Source organism: Camelus dromedarius, chromosome 14, assembly GCF_036321535.1.
Source record: "Camelus dromedarius isolate mCamDro1 chromosome 14, mCamDro1.pat, whole genome shotgun sequence".
NCBI classification, from domain to species: domain Eukaryota; kingdom Metazoa; phylum Chordata; class Mammalia; order Artiodactyla; family Camelidae; genus Camelus; species Camelus dromedarius.
This window is the reverse complement of record NC_087449.1, coordinates 70255528-70275688: the sequence shown is the minus strand read 5'-3', so window position 1 is coordinate 70275688 and position 20161 is coordinate 70255528. Positions and strand designations below refer to the sequence as shown.

The window sequence follows — 20161 nt, the reverse complement described above, 5'->3', positions numbered from 1 at the left end:
TCTGGCTGGCAGAGAGGAGTCATAAAGCATCAAACACGAATACATACACATATAGCAAGAGATAATTCAGTTCCCAGAAGTTTGTGGTCAACAGATACATGTGGTTCTTAAAAAAAAAAAAAAAAAAAACCTGAAAAATCTCTTTTTTTCCCCCTTAAAAGCAGTCATGGCTATCCCCACTGTCTCATCCACTCACTGCATCAAAAATAGAAGGGGGGAGAGAGGGCCATGGCCAGAACCAAATGGCATCTAACAGGTATTTACTTGTTATTCTGATAAAGCATTTATGTTTTCAGTTCATCTGCCACAATTGTTGAGGAAAACTACAGGCTACCTTCCAGAAGTCCAGCCTTAAGGAGAGTTTCTTAGATGATGAATTTCACTTTTCCATAAAGGACACATGATAAATGCCAACGAGGCCCCTTCAGTCGACACCACTGTGTGTCCTCCCACCTCCCCTCTGCTGACAGACAGAACCAAAATGACTCAACTCTGATTCCTGGAGAGGGAAACACCCGCCTTCCGCCCTCACCCTGGTACCTCCAGTGGGTGAGCCCCTCCTCCCGGAAAACACACGGCCCCCTAGGCTGCAGGGACCAGTTCAGGCAGATTGTGAGCCATAAAAAGCTCCAGCTCCCAAAGTGCACAGCAAGGTGCAGCGAACTCTGGGTTACAAAATCATTTTGAGTTGAGACAAGTGCAGAGAAACCTGACAGATGACAGACACCACAGGAGCAGCTAGCTCAAGGGAGTTCACAGCTCCAACAGCAGGTGGCGCTGCACCCCCGTCCCCATGACATCACATCCTTATGAGGCAGGCACACCCTTACAAAGCAGGGTTTTCAGTGGTTGCTTCGATAAAAAAACATGGAACAGGAAATGAAGACAGCCACGTCCAGTCTGATCCTGAAGTCTGAGAAGCTGTGCTGCCTGTCAGTTAACGACAGCGGTTTATTCAAGAATAACAGTTAAGTTTCCTTCCATTTATGGGTATGACTTTTTCAAATGGCTACCAAGGTTTTAGGACATAAATACTTAGATTGTTTGGACCCAAGGACTCAATAAAGTGAACTTTCAGGTACTTATTTTGGCCTGGGGCACTGTGAAAATCCTAGGGACACTAAAGGTGCCATGAATTTGGGAATCTTTGCATGAAGACTCAAATCTGGGCCTCAGAGTGTGGATGGGGGGGAGGGAGGGAGGCAGAGCAGCAGGAGGTGATGCTCAGAAACCCACCACCACAACCCCACCCAGAGCCTCGCCCAGCTCTCCGCCCCACTGCCTTATGTGTGGGCTGCAAAGCTGGACATCACAATAAATTCACCCAGAACTGACTTCCTAATCTTCATGTTCCCAGACAAGACCAAGAGGAACCCAGTGCCTGGTTGCTGAAAGGCACTTCCCCAGGGAAGGCGGGAAGTGCGCCCGGCCTGGAGGACAGGTGCACCGTGGAGACCTTCGACTCCTGCAGAGAGAAGGAGGGAGAGGCAGCCGGGCCGAAGCCGGGAGCTGGTGCTGAGGGAGCCGAGAGGCCAGGAGACGAGGCCCATGCCTTGAGGTGTGCAGATCAGACCCTTCAAGCCGTGCAGAGAGCATCAGAGACGCTCATCAGAGAGGGCCAGGACACAGCGTCTCTGTGGGGCTCTGCCCAAGGGGCACAGCCTGACGCTAAGCCTGAGGAAGCCCGGCAGACCCAGGGCAGCCGGCCTGCCTCTTCACAGTGTCAAGGACAAGAACGACAAAGACAGGCCACTCCAGACTAAAGGACAGACACGGCTTCTAAGTGCGTGTTCCCGGACGGACTGGATCTGGGTGAAAATCGAAGCAGCACAGAATAGAAAGGAGAGGGCTAACAGGCTTAAATTCACTGCCCGTGGTAACTGCACCGCGGCTGTATAAAGATACATGTCACTGAGGTGCCGAGTGGAGGCGGGAGCGCGTCCTGCTGCTCGCTCCTTGGTGCTGTGCTCGCATCTGCTTCAGAGTTAAACTGGCACGTGCACTCGAGGAGCAGCCTGGCGGGACGCGGTGGGCTCGGGACTGCCGGGCCCCCAGCCTTCAGGCAGGGAGGACGGCCTCAGCCAGAGGGGCTGGCTCTGCCACTGAGAGTGAAGTGCTCCCTGAAGGAAGCGGCTCACCAGGAACACGAACTCCTTGAGCTGAGCGCCACGTTCTGCGGCTCCTAAGTGCACAGCGGCGAAAGCCGGGCACTGTCATGGGGGCAGGACGATGACACCGGTAAGGAGAGCCCAGCGGAGGATGCAGGGTCACCCCAGGTAGGGAGTGCAGCCAGACCTCAACTGCAGTGGCCCGAGTGCACGCCACTTGGACAGAACTCAGGGCGGCACCCCCCAAGTGTGACAACCCCAAATGTCCCTGCCTGCGAGGGCTGTCCCTCTTGCCGCCCGTCAGTGGAGGAGCACGAGCCCCAGGAAGGCACACTGACCAACCGACCGCGTTGCCACCCTGGGGATGGGGGCCACCTGCAGCACACATCTGTGTACAATTTACAGACCTAACTACAGTCTCTGCTGAAATGCCCCTCAGGAGAACGAAGTGCCTTTTTAATGACTAAATCCATAGCCCTTAAGTCCCTGTATCTTCCACACGTCTGTTCTGTTAACAAGAGAATTAAGAAAATAAATAATAAACCCAAAGAACTTAGTCCTTGCCCTCAGAGTGAATTTTTAGACCCCACTTCCCCAGCACAACCACCAGAGAGGAATTCTTCCAAAGTACTTCCAGTACATGCACTTTCAAATTTCAAGTATCACAGTAAAATTCCAAAGTAAATTTAATTCGGAAACATTTAGAAAACCCACCTAGTGTTCTTGTGTGTAGAATGCCCCGTTAGCTTAGCACGTAACTGGTAACAGGAAGTCTTAAAAGCAAGACACACAGCAGTTTCTCTGTGGAGACCGTGAGCACAGCGATGAAAGCCAGAGGACTGGGGATCAGAAAGGTGGTCTGGGTCCCAGATGCGACCTCAGGAAAGCCGGTTCTCTACTGGTGAGGGGTCAGAAGGCACCACGTGGCCAAGAGCTCAGAGCAGAGGCCCGGGCAGCAGACGCCGTCAGTCTGGTGCTGACTTTCCTGTCACAGCCGAGAGGCCAAGGGACAGACGGGCACTCAGGTAAGCTGTCTACAGGCACAAACCTGAGCCTTGGACTGATTACTCACCCAGGCCACTGAGGATTCTTCTTTTGATTTTCAACCATCTTAAACTGTAAAAGCCATTCTTAGCTCGTGGCATACACAAGAAGAGACGGCAGGCCGTGGCTGCCAACCTCCGGCGCGTAGCGCAGTGCCTGGCACACAGCGGGGGTCGAGGAACCTCAGCAACCCTGACCCTGGAACACCCTGCACATCTCAGCCTCCGACCCAGCAGCTGACCCCAACTCCAGCGCGAGCTGCTTCCCCCTCCCCAGGCTGCTCCTGCTTGGTTTCACTTAGGAGACTCCTGGCGCTCCTCACTCCAGGAGAAGAGCTTTTGCACCTTTACATTAAACTAAGTAATCTTGTCCATCAATTTTGAAAAATCCATTATACAAAGTATCTCCCCCCACAGCTTTATCCCTTAAGTGGAATTCTGCCTCTTACAATGTACGTTATCAGCCACAAGGCTTCATTTCGGCCAAAGACCGCCCCGCGTCCTCTGTCCCTTCTGTCACCTTGCAGAGGTTGCTACATGTGTGCTGCGTCTCCCCTCCTTCACATGGCTCCGAGTCAGGCACAGTGAGCCCAACCAACCAAATTTCTCACGGTCTTCAGTTTTGCCAGATGCCCAGTACTGATTTCCTGAAGTGTTACTACCTAACGTTACTGAAAAGTACTGTCGGTAAGATCAGTAGATCATAGCTGTTATGTTGGTAACAACAGCATGTACTCTAATATGAGAACTAGTCAAAGGAAGCAGGAGAAACATGAAAACCTAAGACGCTATGGAGGAGCAGACACAGCGCCACCGAAAGTCTTCTCCCTCACGGGCAACCTTCATCAATCACACCTCAGTTTAAAAAGAGGGAAACTGGAACTATGGAATTCCGATAATACGCTCATTTCAGTCACACTGGCTTTGAGAGAGCTCCTGATACTTTCAAACATAATGTGCTTTTATATTTCTTCCAAAATGAAAATACCCTTTTCCTAACTCTCATATTCTTGGTAAATTTTCCACAAAAAATGCAGGTAAGACGTTATCTCACTGCATCATGCTCCCTGCCCCTATATGCCCTCAAGAAGTAACTCCCGTCTCGCGGGGTGAACAGGGGCACCTATTTCCTCCGGACTACCTGGTACAGAGGTGCAGAACTGCCAGACGCAACTCAAACACCACCACTTCCCCACCTACACGTGCTCTGAAACGTCTTCTCCCGCCACTTCCACTTACTGCGCGGCATTCGTCTCAGGACCGTGAAGAAGAGCCACTTACAGCCTTTAAACCGCTGCGGAGTATTCTGCGTCCCTTCATGTGACCGACCCCTACTAATGGGTATTTAGTTTCATTCGTTCATTCATTCCACAAATATTTTTTGAGGTGTACTATGTTCCAGGCACTGTTAGAGGATATCAGGGAATAAAAGACAAAGGTCTCTGTCCTCTGGAAATACATTCAAAATGCGTTAAGACATGTAAAAGTACATAGAGTGTAATGGCGTAATGCCATTTATGTTTAAATAAAAATTACCTGTATGTATGTATACTTAAAAAAAAACTCTGCCCTCATGAAACTTATATTCTAGCAGTTAATAACAATTTTTTGCTTTTTCTTACCAGAAACTGTTAAGTGAAGGTTTCTGACACTTTTTTTAATATTTTGTTTTTATAACTAATGTTGTAATAAGTATTCTTACATTTTTCCTATGAATAAATCTCTAAAAATAAAATTGCTGAACAATTTATTTTGGAAATGTTCCCTTTGTATCAAGGATATTAACCCTTATAATAGATTTATTTCCAGTATTTTCTCCAATTTGCTTGCCTTTGAACTATAGTTCAAAGGCCCTCTATCCAATGTCTTTTGCTATAGCTGTGTTCTGAGTATTCAAGCAGATCCTCTTTTTATGCTTTTACCCTCAGTGTCACACTAAGAAACCCTTTCCCCATACACCTCACCTCAAAGGTTATTAAGTCTTTTCCGCAATATTTTTCGAACACTTCCATGTTTTAATTTTTACTCTTAAATCTTTAATCCACCCAGAGTCTCTATGTGCCATGGAACGCAGTTTTCAACTTTATTTTTCCCAACAGACGGCAAGCTGACCCACCACCTTTCACGTCAAAGTCATCCGTTCCTGCTGACCTGCAGCGCTGCACTGGTCGTGAACCACGTTCCCATAAACGTCTAGACGGCCACCCAGACTGCTCTGCTCTACCTGCGTGCTTCAGAGAACTTTTCTGTTTATAGCTCATAGAATACTCCCCCCCCCATCTTTCTTTCACAGAACCAACTCCTCTCAAATATGTGTCCCTCCAAATTAAATGCCATTTAAGGAATACTCCAGCGCATGCGTGTGGGAAAAGCGCACGCAAGCTCTGTACCCATGTCTGCCGAGTCCTCTTCTGTCTCTTCAATAACGCCTTCTCCATGTGGGTCTTAGAGCTGACAAACATATTTTCTCTTCATGAAAAAGAAGTTTTAGGCCTAACAACCACTAAAAAAATGGCATTGGTCTATCTGCTTAAAAACTCAAAAAAAATTATTTGTAAAGTTAGTTTCTATAAAGGAGTCAGTATTTACAAAAAAAGCAAGCTTTCAGTAAGACCCATGCTCTTCTGTCGTGAACCGCTCTGCTCTTTGACTTTTCTGACCACTCATTACTTAAGACACATGACTCGAATTATTGACTTCGGTAGTAACACTAAAAACAGAATTTCACTATAAAGCAACCATAAAGTCTATTTCAGCTGAGCACTCAGCACAAAGCGCTTAACTGCAGGCGAGGACTGTGGCGCTGGTTCCCCGCCCCGGGTATCTCCAAGGCAGGACCAGGTCACAGGAGGCGCACCTGGAGCCGGAGCCTTCTTCTCACCCCTGCTTCCTCCCCCGCGAACCTCAGCCACAGGAACAACTCAGGAAAGACAAGGGTGACAGTGAGAGGAGCTGGCACGTCTAGCCAGTTGTTCATCATGCACCTGCTTCCTCCTTTCTGCCTCTTCTTCCAAATGACCCAATTACCCTCAAACTTTCTCCCCCAAGAACATCTCTGATTTTATAATAGGCCAGTTTCTGCAAAGCTTCAGAGCTACTTATATATATCAATTTGTCACATTAGCCTGCACCTGCTTGTAATGCTGCTTCTTTATATGCCTTAGATGAAAAAAGACAATCTTTTGTTTGGCATCAAATTCCTCCCCCTCCCAATCAAAGCCATCTTTCTTGACCTCGCCGTGTCGCTTCCAAACCTTAAAATTCTGAGCTTAACAGGCCCTTTTTTTTGGTTGGGGGGAGGTAATTAGGCTTGTTCATTCATTCATTCACTTTTAATGGAGGTACGGGGCTTCAACCCAGGACCTTGTGCATGCTAAGTGTGCACTCTAGAACTCAGCTATACCCTCCCCTCAGCAGGCACTTTCAGTAGACTGTTATGTACAGGAGAGTTGCTGAAATGACAATAACGTATCAGCTGCTGTAAGTTAATTCAACCCATTTTTCAAATATAGAACAAATTAAACTGTATGCTAATTCAAACTGCTGTTTAGCCTCATGAGACTTAACGGAGCTAGGTCTACCCCATGCCCCACGCGGCATCTAACTTGCTCACCTGAGGAGAGCAGCGTACCACTTGGGACAAACTGCAAGGCCAAGGGACCAATGAAACGAAGGGCCAGTCCAAACGGCTGGCACCAGTGACAAGACCGGTCTGTGGGTACAAAGATAGGTAAGACTCCCCTGAGCTTTTCTTAAGGCTTTAAGTCTTCTGCTACCACATCAATTTCCTCTACTAGCTGGCTTCTCAGAGTGTGGTCCAGACGGCCTGGGAGTGGGTAGAAGAGCTCACTCGCTCGTCCTGCCGCCAGAATTAGGTTCTAACAAGACCCCAGAGGACTTCATCCAGTCACGTTCCGAGACCCAAACAAACATTTGGTTTAGGATCTCCCTATTTCAAAACAGAACTCTCCACTCTTCCCACATCAGCCACCAACTACTGAGCCGTTTCCTTCACCTTCCCCCACAGCAAAGCTTGTTGAAGCCACATCTACACAGGTGGTCTCCCCTTCCTTAACCCCTGGTTCAACTCACCACAGTCTGGCTTTTGCTCCCCACCATGGCACCTGGTACCTGCAGCCCTGAAGTCGGAGGGACCCCTCAGCAGCGCTCCGTGCAGTGGGTTCCCCGCCCTCCCTCCCTCTCCAGGGCTGCTGCGCCCTCCCTCTTTCAGAGCTCTGGTGGCTGGGCATCCCAGCCCCGCTCCTACCTCCCATGCACAGGTGACAGCACCCTTTCACAGAACTGAAATACGGGGGAGGGATAGCTCAGTGGGAGAGCACATGCTTACTGTGGGTTCTATCCCCACCCAGTACCTTCATTAAAAAATAAGTAAATGAAAACAAATAAATCTAAAGAACTGAAATACTACCTCTGACTTCCAGACTGACTCCAGGTCAACACACCTACGAGCCAACGCTTGCACTTTGTTTCCTATGTCCACTCTGGACTTCAAATGTCCCTAGTGTGGCTCTCGTCCCCACTGGACAGGCAATAAACCTGGCCACTCTCTGTCCTCATCTTAGTGCTGGACATCACTGTGCCCTAAGTTTGCAAAGCAAGCACTTAAGACTCACCCTCGACTCCTTCTCATCCGTCCTCCATCAGCACCCTGGCTGCTCTGTCCCCGAGCAGATCCGCATCTCCCCACTTATTTCCATCTCCTCAGCCCCCATATCTGTAGCCAAGCCATATTGTTTCTCATCAAGTCTCCTTTACATGATCTTTGTCTCTCCCCCTTCCAAATATCCAGTCTTCATTCAGCAACCTGAACAAGCTTTTAAAATTCACGTCTTGTCATTTCTTGCTTCAGTGTTCACTGACTTACCTCCCACTGCCCCAAGGGAAAAACCCAAGCCTTCCTCCACGGCAGGGCAACCATGGGAGGCTCAGTCCACCCCAGGGCACTCCTGACAGTCAAAGAGGGCACTGGCCAGACACCTCGGCTCTCCAGGGGGAAACTGCCACTGTCCTGGGAAACTGGGTGGGGTGATCAGGGCTGTCTTCCTCTCCAACCCTGGCTTCTCTGGCTCTGATCCAGCCATGAAGCTTCAGCTAGCCTGGCCCCTCCCCACCCTGGGGCCCTGGCAATCGCTATTCTCTGCACCTGGAGGGCGCAGGCTCTTCACCCACCGGGCTCTGGCTCACCCTTCAGGTGACATCTGCTCTGAATGGCCTCCCCCAGCTAACCTAAACCAGGTGCCCTCTTTCCACTCAGTACCTCACCGCCCTCGCCCTACACCTGAAACTCGGTAATCCACCATTTCACAGCGCCCCCCGGAAGAATGAAGATTGCACGCGATCTCCTAGTACTTGCTTGTCACCACGCAGCACCCTGCGGAAAGCTAAGTATGCAGAAAACGTCTGTTCAATAAATCGATGGGACTCATTCCACAGAAGTGTCAGTATGAGCTGCGCACGCTAAAGCAGGCAACTTTCAATCTCATGTTACAGAGAAGTCTGTGACAGATTGAAAAAATGGCCACAGACTTGGGCAGCTCCTCCTGTAAGAGCCAGTCTACTCTCTCGCTCCAGTCTGTCTGGGCCTTGTAGCTTGCCTGGACCACCAGAATGTAGCAAAGGTGACGCCGTGTGACTTCCCAGAAAGGTCTCAGGGAGCCGAGCCACTTCTGCCCCTGCCCTTTTGGACCGTTACCCCGGAGGCCTGAGCCAGCCTGCTGGAGAGGCCACATGGAGGACAGAGGTGCCCCTGGCCAGAGGCCACGCAGGCGAGGCCGTCCCAGAAGTCAGACCAGCCCACACGCCGACTGACTGTAAAGCAGGCGTGAGCGCAGCCACCACCACCCAGCGTGGAGCGAGCTCTCCTGCCCTGACTGATGGTGGTGAGCACACAGCCACTGCTCTGTCATCACACCTGGAGGTAGTTTGTTACCCAGCAAGAGAGATACCCTGCACAGGGTCAGGCTGACTTTTTTTTTTTTAGCTGAAGGATACAAGTTAAAGTCAGAGTTCTCACTCTTGGCTTTTATTTTTCAGAGCCGGCATCATCTAAATCTGAGAACAAATGTTTAGACTAGAAGAGCGGCTGTTTTAAAGCTCTTCTTCCACGGCTGAAGTGCAGCCGCTACTCAGCGGCTTAGCATCTTTCTGAAGACGTCAAGTTTTAAATTATGGGCAATGTGTGCGGTCAGTTCCATTTTAAGAAAACGTAAAGAAGACATGATGGTCCCTTACTGATTCAAAAAGCACATTTTAAATGCCTTGCCAATCAGTATCAGGCACCCAGGTCCTCCCTGCTCTCGAGTCCATCGATTCCCAGGAAAAGTGCCCTGCCCGCCCCCTTCTCATCTCTGGTTCTGCAGCAGTCACCCCCAAACCCACACCCCATCAGCAGTTATGCAATCTCAGGCCTTTCCCATAACCCTCCTATGTGTCTTCAGGAAACTGCCTAGACACTCAGGTTCTCATTAAGTGGTTTCACAGGCCACCATCACCAAACCTGACTGTACACCAAGTTCACTGGGGCATTTTGTTAAGCAGAGTCCCAGGTTTGGAGATGGACACTTTCAGGGGCCCTAACTCAGTCAGGCTCAAGAACTAACCCTGCCCCCAAAACAGCCCGGCTGCTGCGCCCTCTGCTTCCTGCCTGTGCTGCTTCAGGGAGTCAGGGGCTGGCCTCACAGCTCCACAACTATAACTCGAGGGGAAGGCCCTGAGGGCAGTAACTACGGTCCATCAATGTGATCAAGGAGACAGCGGTGACCAGAAAAAGCCTCTCTGAGGTGACACTCAAGGCTGAGACCTGAAGGATGAAGGACTCAGCAATGAAAGCAGCGGGAGGAAGATGCCAGGTGGACAGGTGAGCAGACAAGTCTGGAGGTCAGAAAAGCCGGGGCAGAGAGAGAAATCTGAGAGTCATCAAAACTCTCAGTAAACAGCATTTAAAACAAACAACAGACAGGAACAGACGTGCTCACCTAAGGAGAGGCCAAGAACAGAGAGTCCTGGACTCAAGACAGAGAAGCACCAGACAGCTGAGGGCACGCAGGGCCAGCCAAGAGGAGCCCTGGAAGGAGACCAGGACAGACAAGCAGAAGGGCAGGAGGAGGGCTGGGAACCGAGAGAAGAGTGCTTCTCAACGAGGCGGCGGTCAACGGAGCTCAGCGCGGAGGCAGGATATGCTGCAAGCAGAGAAGAGCGATGTCTCAGAGAGCCTTTCACCTGCAGGCGGAGGCAGGGGCACCTACAGGCACGGGGCATGGAAACGAGACAGACAGAGATTCGAACGGCTTTTCCGGCCTCTGACCCCACACTGACCTGAAACGTCCAACTCCACTCCCGGACTGTGGTTCTGTGAGACACGCAGAATCCTGGTAAGACGTTTTCCCTTTCTATTTAAGTTCCCAACTGAGACTTCTTTTCACAAGCTCGGCCAGGAAGGGAAGGAAAGACAGGGGGGATGTGGAAGTAAGAACACAAGGAGAACAGGGCCAACGATGACGCCCCAGGTAAGTGCAGTGGTTCCAAAAGTGCCCCCAAGTGTTCTTGTCCACCTGGAACCCGCAACTGTGACTTTATTTGGAAAAAAGGTCTTTACAGGTATAATGGGCTTTAACTCAAAATGAGGCCAGACTGGATTAGGCCCTGATCCAATGGCCAGTGTCCCTACAGGAGCAGAGACAGAGAGAAGGCCATGTTCAGACAGAGGCAGAAACTGGATGGCCAGCAACCACAAGCCAGAAAGAGGCACCAGAGGGAGCCACCCTTCCCACACCTTCACTCAGACTTCGGCCTCCAGAGCTGCTATTGTTCTAAGCCGCCCAGTCAGCCCCAGGACACTAAGAGTAACATCCCAGAGCCAAGCAGGAGCCCTGAAAAGGGAGACAGCACCACAGGCGGGAGTAAGAGCTGGGCAGCACGGAGGAGGAGGAGCGCTGGGCCTGCTAAGCCTGAGGGCGAGCATTCCGTCTGCGCCGCCTCCAGAGCCCTAGGAGGTGGGAAAACGGATAGAAATAACTTGCTCATGGCCTCACAGCTCAAGACTCGGCAGAGCCGGATGTCTGGCACATGGGTGATTGATGGTTATGTGGTTACTAATCATGTTTCCAAAGATGTCCTCCAGAAACACACATAACATGTGACAAGGTAGAAAAACTAGGATTTAAAAATCCACATATACAGTTTGATCTCCAATCTGGGGGGGGGATCTCTGAACACACATGCATGAGCAATAAGACTAAATGAAAATACAACAATCTTGCATGGTTATTTCCTAACAGGTAAATTACAGATTTTCCCCCATTTTCATATTCCTAATTTTCTACAATCAACAATTAAACATTTCTTTTGCTAAAATACAAAGACTAAAGATAAAAACTGAGACAATTAAATAGACTTACAGATAAGGACATCTTTATAAAGACGACGGTGGGGAAGCTTAGGGGGACAGAACAAGGTGCCCAAGCAGTGCAGACAGGACAGACAAGGACCTGAGTGAGGCCATGAAAACGGTGCTGTTCCCAGGGAGTTTAATTTGTTTTATTTTTTTTGCTGGAAGGAGGTAATTAGGTTTATTTATTTATTTATTTGTATGGAGGTACTGAGGATTGAACTCAGGACCTTGTGCACGCCGAGCGCACGCTCTACCACTGAGCAATACCCTCCCCCTCCCCCCAAGGGAGTTTAATTTTAAAAAGAGAAAAATAAGAATAGTGGCTGGAAAAGATACCAAGATTAACTGGGGGACTGAGTTACATAAGACCTATTAGTCATGTCTGAAGGTAGACTAGAAGAAGCCCCAGAAGAAGAAACTATAAAGATAAAGCTGTTGGTAAAATGTTCTCCAGTGGAAGAATCTTCCCTTCAATCATACATGAAGGAGGCGGACGCAGACACAGGAGTCTTCTGAGACAAAAGTGCAGGGAGGCGAGCTCCTGCTGGATGGTCCACAGGCTCTGGAGGCAGACAACTTCAATTCAAACACGGCTTCCGCGGATTCCTGGCTAGGACTCTGGCCAACTACTTTACCACCTCCCAGTAGGTTGAGGCATCTGGGAAATGGGGCTGCTCACAGCACCTGCTAGGAGCTGGCGCGAGGCTCAAACTGCAATACCATGAAGTCCTGGCACAGCAGGCAGCCAACAAGCCCGGGCTAACAGCTCGGGTTCATCGCCTTGCAAAACGCAAGTGCACCTACTGGCAAGGGAGCTGAACCGCAGGTGGGGGACCAGAGGGCCGAGGTCTGAAGGAATCTGTTTCACAGGGAGATCTTAAAGTAGCTCTCCCAACATACTGTCTACACATGCCCGTCCATGCCAAGTGGAGACCACTGTCAGCTTCCCAGCATCTCTTATTTCAGCTCCAAGCACATCCTGTCTCGGGGCTTCTCCCTGTCCATCCTCTCACCTCCCCCTGCTCCTGCTCCAATGTTTCCACCACACTTTTTAAAATGAAATCCCAGGAATTTCTCTGGCCCTGCCCTGACTTCTTTTTCAGCATAGCCTCTCCCACCATCCAACAGATGATGCTCCTCTCACCAGGGCAGGACTGGCGTCTCATCACTGCCCCAACACAGCCGCTCCTGGAATAAGCATTTTATTGATACCCCTGCCGTCGACCCTTACAAGTGCTCCTTTCCCGCAGCACCTGACAATGCTCAAGCGACTCCATCTAAAGTCCAGGCAGAACAAAGCCCTCCTTCCACCCCACTGCTCTCCATCCTTCTTTCAGGGCCTCCCCTCAGCCCATGGCCTCTCACCAGCCCTGACCGTTAACCCCTCGGTCTACTCATGCTCGGCCAGATTTGCTTCTCTGGCCATTGCTTCCCCTCTCAGACTCTTAGGCGCCAACGCCACCCTCATGTCCTGACATCTGACCACTCCTTTATGAGGCTCTCTTTCTCTGCCCGTCCCTCAACACCCAAGCTACGCCAATGGGTCTTCGACCTTTAGAGAATCTCTGGGTTCTTCTCTCCAGGTAAAGGCAAAACCCTACACCTATGATGCTGCTACACCTATAAGGACACATCAGGACAGAGCACCTGCCTCCAGGGGAGGGCCTCTCTGGTCCTCACAGGCCCCTGGGGCCAAGGCCCTCAATGAGCCCCTGCTGCTCTGACTACCACACTGCTCTCCGATCACTGCTGCCAAGAGCCTTGGTCTCAGGCTCCCTTCACATTCCCAACCACTGAGGACCCATGGGTTTCTGCTTATGTGGGTTCTGTCTACACACACTTACTACGCTAGAAATTGAAAGAGGCATGTAAAAAACTTTAATACTCCCATTACATGTTATTGTAAGCAGTTTTTTTTTAATAAAAAATAACTAGAAAAATAATTTGGTGAAAGAACAGCAGCTTTATGAGCTTCAGCACACCTCTTCAACGTCTGCTTCAGGAGGTGAGAGCTGGATTCTCACCTGCTTCCGCACTCAGTCTGGTGCGGGATCTTGTTTTGGTTGGAGATAAATACTCAGCCTGACACAGATGTGGAGTTAGAAAAGGGAGGAATACTTGATTTTCAAATAAGCATAGACTGTCTTCTTTGATACTACATAAAACTTGACAAGCGGCAAGCTTCTTTTTTTTGTTTTGTTTTGGGCAAGTTTCTTAAAGAGCAATTCTGAGTGGCATCTGAACCACGCCAATTAACGCTTCCACGGCTAACGTCACACTCTGGGGCTCCTTCACTCCACCCCGCGCTTTGACTGGATCTTTCACGCGTCCCGTCCGTCCGGGAGGTAGAAGAGCTGAGCACAGGGCATTTGGAAAATATCAGTTCACTGAGTTAAGCTGGTCTTCCAAATGCTGACACATTTTACTTATAACATTAAAAAAAGGAACATTTCACTAGTGTCACCACCTATCTTTAAGTACTAGGAAGCTGTCAAGCTCCTAGTATCAGAATCAAGTTTTCCAAAATCCTGATTTCCATTTGAAGCTCAAATTTTATCACTGCCAACAACACTGTCAGGTACTGTCCTTGAAGTATCTGGTTCACTTCGTTTTTAAGAAAATACCTGCCAAATGCCCCTGTCTCAACAGCCACCATTTTCTGTCAGCAGCTCTTCATTTCAAACAAGCACACTGCCACTCATGCGGGGACCGCACTGACGCCGGGCGCATCAGTGCCTTATGCCCACTTCCCACTTTGTCACACAGACCAAGAAGAAGATGGGTACTCGGGGTGTAAGTTTAATAAAATTAATTTTTATTGCTTCACCAGGGACATTAGATTAAACCGTATTTTTTGTAAACCACAAGCTCACAGTGGTGAAGACACTATGACTACAATCACCGCTACAGCTGGCTTGGTACCGCGGCCCTGATCTGCGCTACAGAGCCAGCAGTCACCCACCACCGCCTTCATCGGCGCAAATGTCAACTAGTGCGAGTGCAATGCCCGGACCTGACGGTACCCGGAGCCCACCAGCCACACTCTTGAGACCCTTCACTCTAAGTGACTGGACACCCAAGACTTCAGCCACCACCACCTAAACACTGAAAACTTACCCAGATGGCTCCTCCAGGGCTCCGCATTCACATGTACAAAAGTCACTAATTCCACAAATGCTGTTTCAAAGACTGGTAACACTGTATCAAACCAAATGTGGAGCTTAGATCCAGAGGCAGATAAACATAAAGGCTGCGGAGACAGGGCAAGGGAAGACTGCAGAGACTGAGAGAGTGGAGAACGCCCTCCGAGGAGGGGATGTCAGAACAAAGACTGGAATGGAGGGAGTGAAAGGTGCAAACAAACCTCCAGGAGAAGAGCTCTGCAGGGAGAAGGGATAGAAAGAAAAGGCTGTGTGTTCCAACGCAGAAGGTGGGAGCACTACTGGGGTCCTCGACCCAAGGGGCTCATTTTAATAAATGCAGAACAGCTCCTGAGATGTCCAGGATAGAAGCCTGCGCTCACTCACCCCTTTCTTACCTTCCATTCAGTCCTCAAGTTGCCTCCATCACCAGCTCCCAGTTTCTCCACTCTGGTCCAGACCCTCTTCCTCTCCACACAGCTTCCTATCTAGAATCTCTGACCATAGTCTTCCTCCCTCCTCTGAGCATGCTCCATTTTTTAAGTACCAAGTGACGATTTTCATCAGCTCAAACTCCTTAAAACCCTTCCAAGGCTTCCTAGAGCCCTCAAGGTAAAACCACAAATGCCTTAGGAGGCTCTGACCTCTCCATGTCCCGCTCTCACCACTCTCCAGCCCTCTGAACTTCCGTCCTTGGATGACCTGCTCTCATTCATTCAACAGACAACTACTGAGTACCTAGCTTGCACTGCACTGTGCTGGATGCTGCAGACACAGTGGGTGAAGGCGGCTAACTGGCTGCATGAAAAAACATACACACCATCTCCTCAGCCTGGAACATTCTTTCCTTCCCCTCTACACACCACCTGTGTGCCAGGTGGGCTCCATCCAACTAAAGGATCCTGTCTCAAAACAAACACTTGCCCAAGGACGCTCTCACTAAACCCTAAAACTAGTTAGCTGCCCCATGATCCACCACCCTTGTTGTCCACTTTGTATGCAAAGTGCAAGCCAGGCTCCCTAGTAAACTAGAGAGTAAGGCCCTGGACCACACCCACCCTACAGCAACGTGCAGACTCAGCAGCTGGCAGAGAAGCTGCTGCATAAGCACTAGTTAAACAAATTTCCAGTTACCGTATTTTTGAAAATGTATGAAAACTACTTCATTATTATTGTCACTAGTTGTCAAATTAAGGGATGCCAAAAAGTTTTGAGAAATCCAAAGTTAATTCAGCAGCATAAAGGGAGTGGAGTGAGATCTTTAAAAAATAAACAGTAATTTTACCAGTTTCAAAATGAATTATAGGATCAAAATTACCCTATGAAGAAAGCCTTTCAAACTAAACGAAAACAGATTCGGATAACTGGTGGTAGCCAGGAGAGGAGGGGGAGCGAAATAGGGGAAGGGGATTAAGAGGTACAAACCTCAGTTACATTTATTCCCTGCAAGTCACGGGGATCTAACACACAGCACAGGAACACGGGCAGGAACACTGTAATAATCCTGCAAGGGACAGATGGTCACCAGACACATCGTGATCATTTCATACTGTACGCAAACGCCAAAGCACTACGTAGCACACCTGAAACTAACGTGATACTGCGCAGCAAGCGTATTTAATTGAAAGAACAGAAAGCTTTTCGAGAAGGAGTGTGAGAGGCGACTTGGGAGGAAGACAGTAAATCAAAGTGAAGGGGACTTGCAAAGACAGCTGATACATGTTCCACACCCTAAATTCATCTTCCTCTGGACCAATCAGAAGACAGGAAAATCAAGTATCTCAATTAACTATTTTCTTATACCATAACTCACCATTATCGCAGTTAAAAAGATTGCTACAAAGCAAGGCCACCAGCAGTAGAAACGGTGGTCTCTGCACAGTGCACCGCCGGCCAGGCGCCATTCCACGGGCTTCCACCACGCAGGTGCTAACGCACGACCACCCTGGGAAGGAGGGTCTAGATGTCCGTCTTACACACAAGGAGACAGACACAGAGAAGTCAAAAGCCACATCCAAACTAGCAGGTTAAGTTACAGAACTAGGTTCTAACTCAGCGCTTTAAGAAATGAGTGAATTTCTCTCCCTCCCTAAAATTTAGGGATTGTCTTAAAGTTCCTATGACCATTTTTTTGGATACCTATTATTGAAGTTTGAACACTCTCATGTCATTAGAAAATGTCCAGAATTTTTTAAAGTTTTACCAACTACAACGCTTGGACAGGTAGTCAAGTCAGTGTGCAATCCTCATCGGGAGTACATCTTACAGCTGTTACCAGACAGTCAGGAGACATGCACGTACGCAGCCACAACTTCCCACAAGTGAACAAGAATACGTTCAACCATCCCCTTAGTAGTCTGATCCTGACAGGCTGGAGAATAAATACCATCTTTTCTCCCTTGAAAAAACACATTATTAAGCCTGGAGCAGCTAATTATTAAATCATTATTAATGGCAATATAGACTCAACCGAACAATCTCTTCAGAATTATTACCTTAGATAATCTTGATTCGGTTTATCAGCAAGTTTTCAGAAATGGCTTCTTCCCAGAACCTTCAGTCAAATAAGGGAATACTAACTAGGAAAGCAAAGGAAAAAAAAAAAAAAAAAAGCAACAACGCTCTATACAACGGGAAGCTTTTCCACCACTGGAAGTCAGCAGTGATTCCCATCCATTACTGTGGCACCTAACAGCAGGCATGGCCACAAGAACAGGAGGGCTGAAAGGTCTTAAAAGCCTTTAGCTCTCCAGTAAGCCACTGACCAGTTCAGTGTCTGCAGACAGCTGTATTTCTTAAATGAGAGCTCTGGACCGACACTCACAGCTCGAAAGAGAAGTACTCCATTCTTTTTCCAAAATAGTCAGTGTGATGTGAGTTACTCAATACATATCCAGACTCCCACATATATTTGGACTGTTTCCTTCTTCCAGTAATGGTCCACATTCAGTTTTATAAATTATTTCTCTGACCTCAGTTTCAACTTAAATTTGTTTTTAACCCCTCATTCTATGTTCATTAAACCAAACATGTAACTGAACTGCCTTCTTTGCAACTTCTCTATCCATTCTTATCAACAAATGCACATCTGAAATCAGAATTTATACTTGGGTTTAAATTTATACCTGGGTTAAAAGATCCTAAAACTTTTTGTTCAGTGCTTCACTAGACTTATGCTAAACAGGGGTTTCAAAATAACATAGCACACCATATGGTCAGGCCCAGATAATAAAATTGAGACTATCTATTACCAATCCACTAATGCTGAAAGCCACAGTCTGCAGTCAGTAAGAACTTAATCCAATTTAGAGACCAACATGAGCCAAATCCTCTGGGCCTTGAGAAACAATCCAATGACGAAAATATAATAAGTGCCAATACTGTACGTCTAAAATAAAATCACGGTTACTCATGACAGTCTTAGCTAAAAAAGCAACTGATGGTACATAAGTCCACAGCTACCCTAAAGATCCTTCTCAAAGCTATTTACAGAAACACACCTTTTCCAGTCAAACCAAAGGATAAGAGACACAGACATTTTCAGCAAAATAAAAGGTAACAGAACAAAACTCCGATGAATTCATTAACTCTGATAAAATCAGTCCTCTTCTGGTGTGGTCAATTTAAGACCTAGGTGATTCAAGCTTTAAAATCAGTCTCTAAACATGAAAAAATATGACAGCCTTTTGGCAGTCTTTTGAATCTCTTTTGAGATTAAAATTAAATCTCAGGAAACTTACGTCAACACCCCCCAAAATAGAAATAACTCAAGATATCAAACAAAGAGAAATCTTTATTAAGGTATCATTAAAGGACACTCTGCTCAGTACCTGCTTGATGAGAGAAATATAGTTGAGTCGTAAACTTGGATTACCGTACCGAAGGAACAGTTTTGTCTAGTGGGTGTGTTCATTTAAGAAAGTGTCAATTCTGACTCAAAACTGCATAGCTGAACAAATTTCTCTGCAAGCACACTCCTGAACTATTTCAGCAGAAGAGGAAACGGAGCGCCAACACTGGCCCCCAGCAGGGAGAACTGGGCGTGAGCCACAGGCACAATCATAAAACTTAACTTTGCTTCCTAAACTCTCACCTTCTAAGAGAAACTCGTAGCACGCACAATGCCTGTGAAACCAGAACCGTGGAACAGAGGGAGTCTCGGAGGAGCCTCGAAGTCCAGCCTCACGGCAGCCGGAAACCCTCCCCCACAGAGTCCGGACGGGACCGGCCTCTAATTCTTCCAGTTTCTCTCCGTTTCTAGGCTGCTCTTATTGTCAGAAAGTTAAATAAAGCCAAAGCTACCAGCCAGCTCTGCCATCTGAAGGGTCTCAGACCTGTTTCCATGCTGGTGGCATCAGCCTTGTCCCCGCCACACGCCCAGTATTAGTGAGAAAGCAAAAAAGGAACTGCCTGCTCTTTATTTTTGCAATTTGTACCTTCCGGAAGAATCCAGAACAGACCCTGTCTATCTTAACAGAATGCAAACCAAAACCTTTCTCTGAAATAAAGAACCCCTCCACCCCCCAAAAGACTACTGCTTCAAATTAGAAAACAAAGAACTCAGGTAGAAATCTCACCGACAAGCACGGCCTTGAGACCTCACCCTGTATCTGGGGTTGAGAGGAACTTCTCCAAAGCTAATACTTCCCATGTATTTGCCAAGCTTGGGAAATAACCTACACATTTTCTTAGCTAACAATCTCATAAGCATTAATCATTAAATACTGTTCGAGATCACTGTGTCACCAGACAGCAAAATGAAGACACTCCCCAAACCAGAACTACGGATTAAACGTCTACTCCGTTTACGCAGACACTCAGCAATGTACTCTTCGACTGTAAACGTCCACCGCTTCCCTTCCCAAAACAAAAAGCGGCGTTCCTTCAGTCAGCGAAGCTCACAATCCTCACTGAAAAGAGTCCAAATAGCGGAATTGAGCCGATGAAGCTCACAGTGCCTCGGACAGCCGGCCGTGCAATTTAAAGGGCAGGAGCGACGCGTGAACGCCGCTGGAGTCCAACACCGACTCGCAGGGAAAAACACAGGGGCTCCAAGCGCCCGAGGGCTCGGCCGCGGGGCCCAGGAGGGCCCGACCCCGCGCCGCCGCGCCGCGCTCCCCGCCCCCCGGCCTCCGGAAAACGCACCCGGAGCCCCGCGGCGGCGGGCGGCGGCCGACAATGGCAGCGCGGCGACCGCGCCATCTTGCCGGCCCGCCTCGGAGCCATTCATTCGGCGCGGGGCGCGGGGCCCCCGGCCCGCCCGCCGCCCGCAGGCCCGGCACGCGGCTGGAGGCGCCGGCGAGAGCGGCCCGCCGCAGGGCTGCCCCGCCCGGGCCCCGCGGACAAGGCGGGCGCCGGCCCGCGCTCCCCGGCACTTTGTCCGCCCCCCGCGCCGCTTCCCCATTTCCCCGCCGCGGCCTCGCTCCCGGGCCCCCAGAAGCGCCGCTTTTCCCGCACCGC

The 20161-nt window shown here is 49.0% G+C and overlaps 1 protein-coding gene across 3 annotated transcripts in view; it reads right to left on the bottom strand.

Annotated features, from left to right (window-relative positions):
• GNB1 (G protein subunit beta 1) overlaps positions 1-20161 on the bottom strand; it is a 64965-nt gene that overhangs the window by 44196 nt on the left and 608 nt on the right. The window lies entirely within an intron of this gene.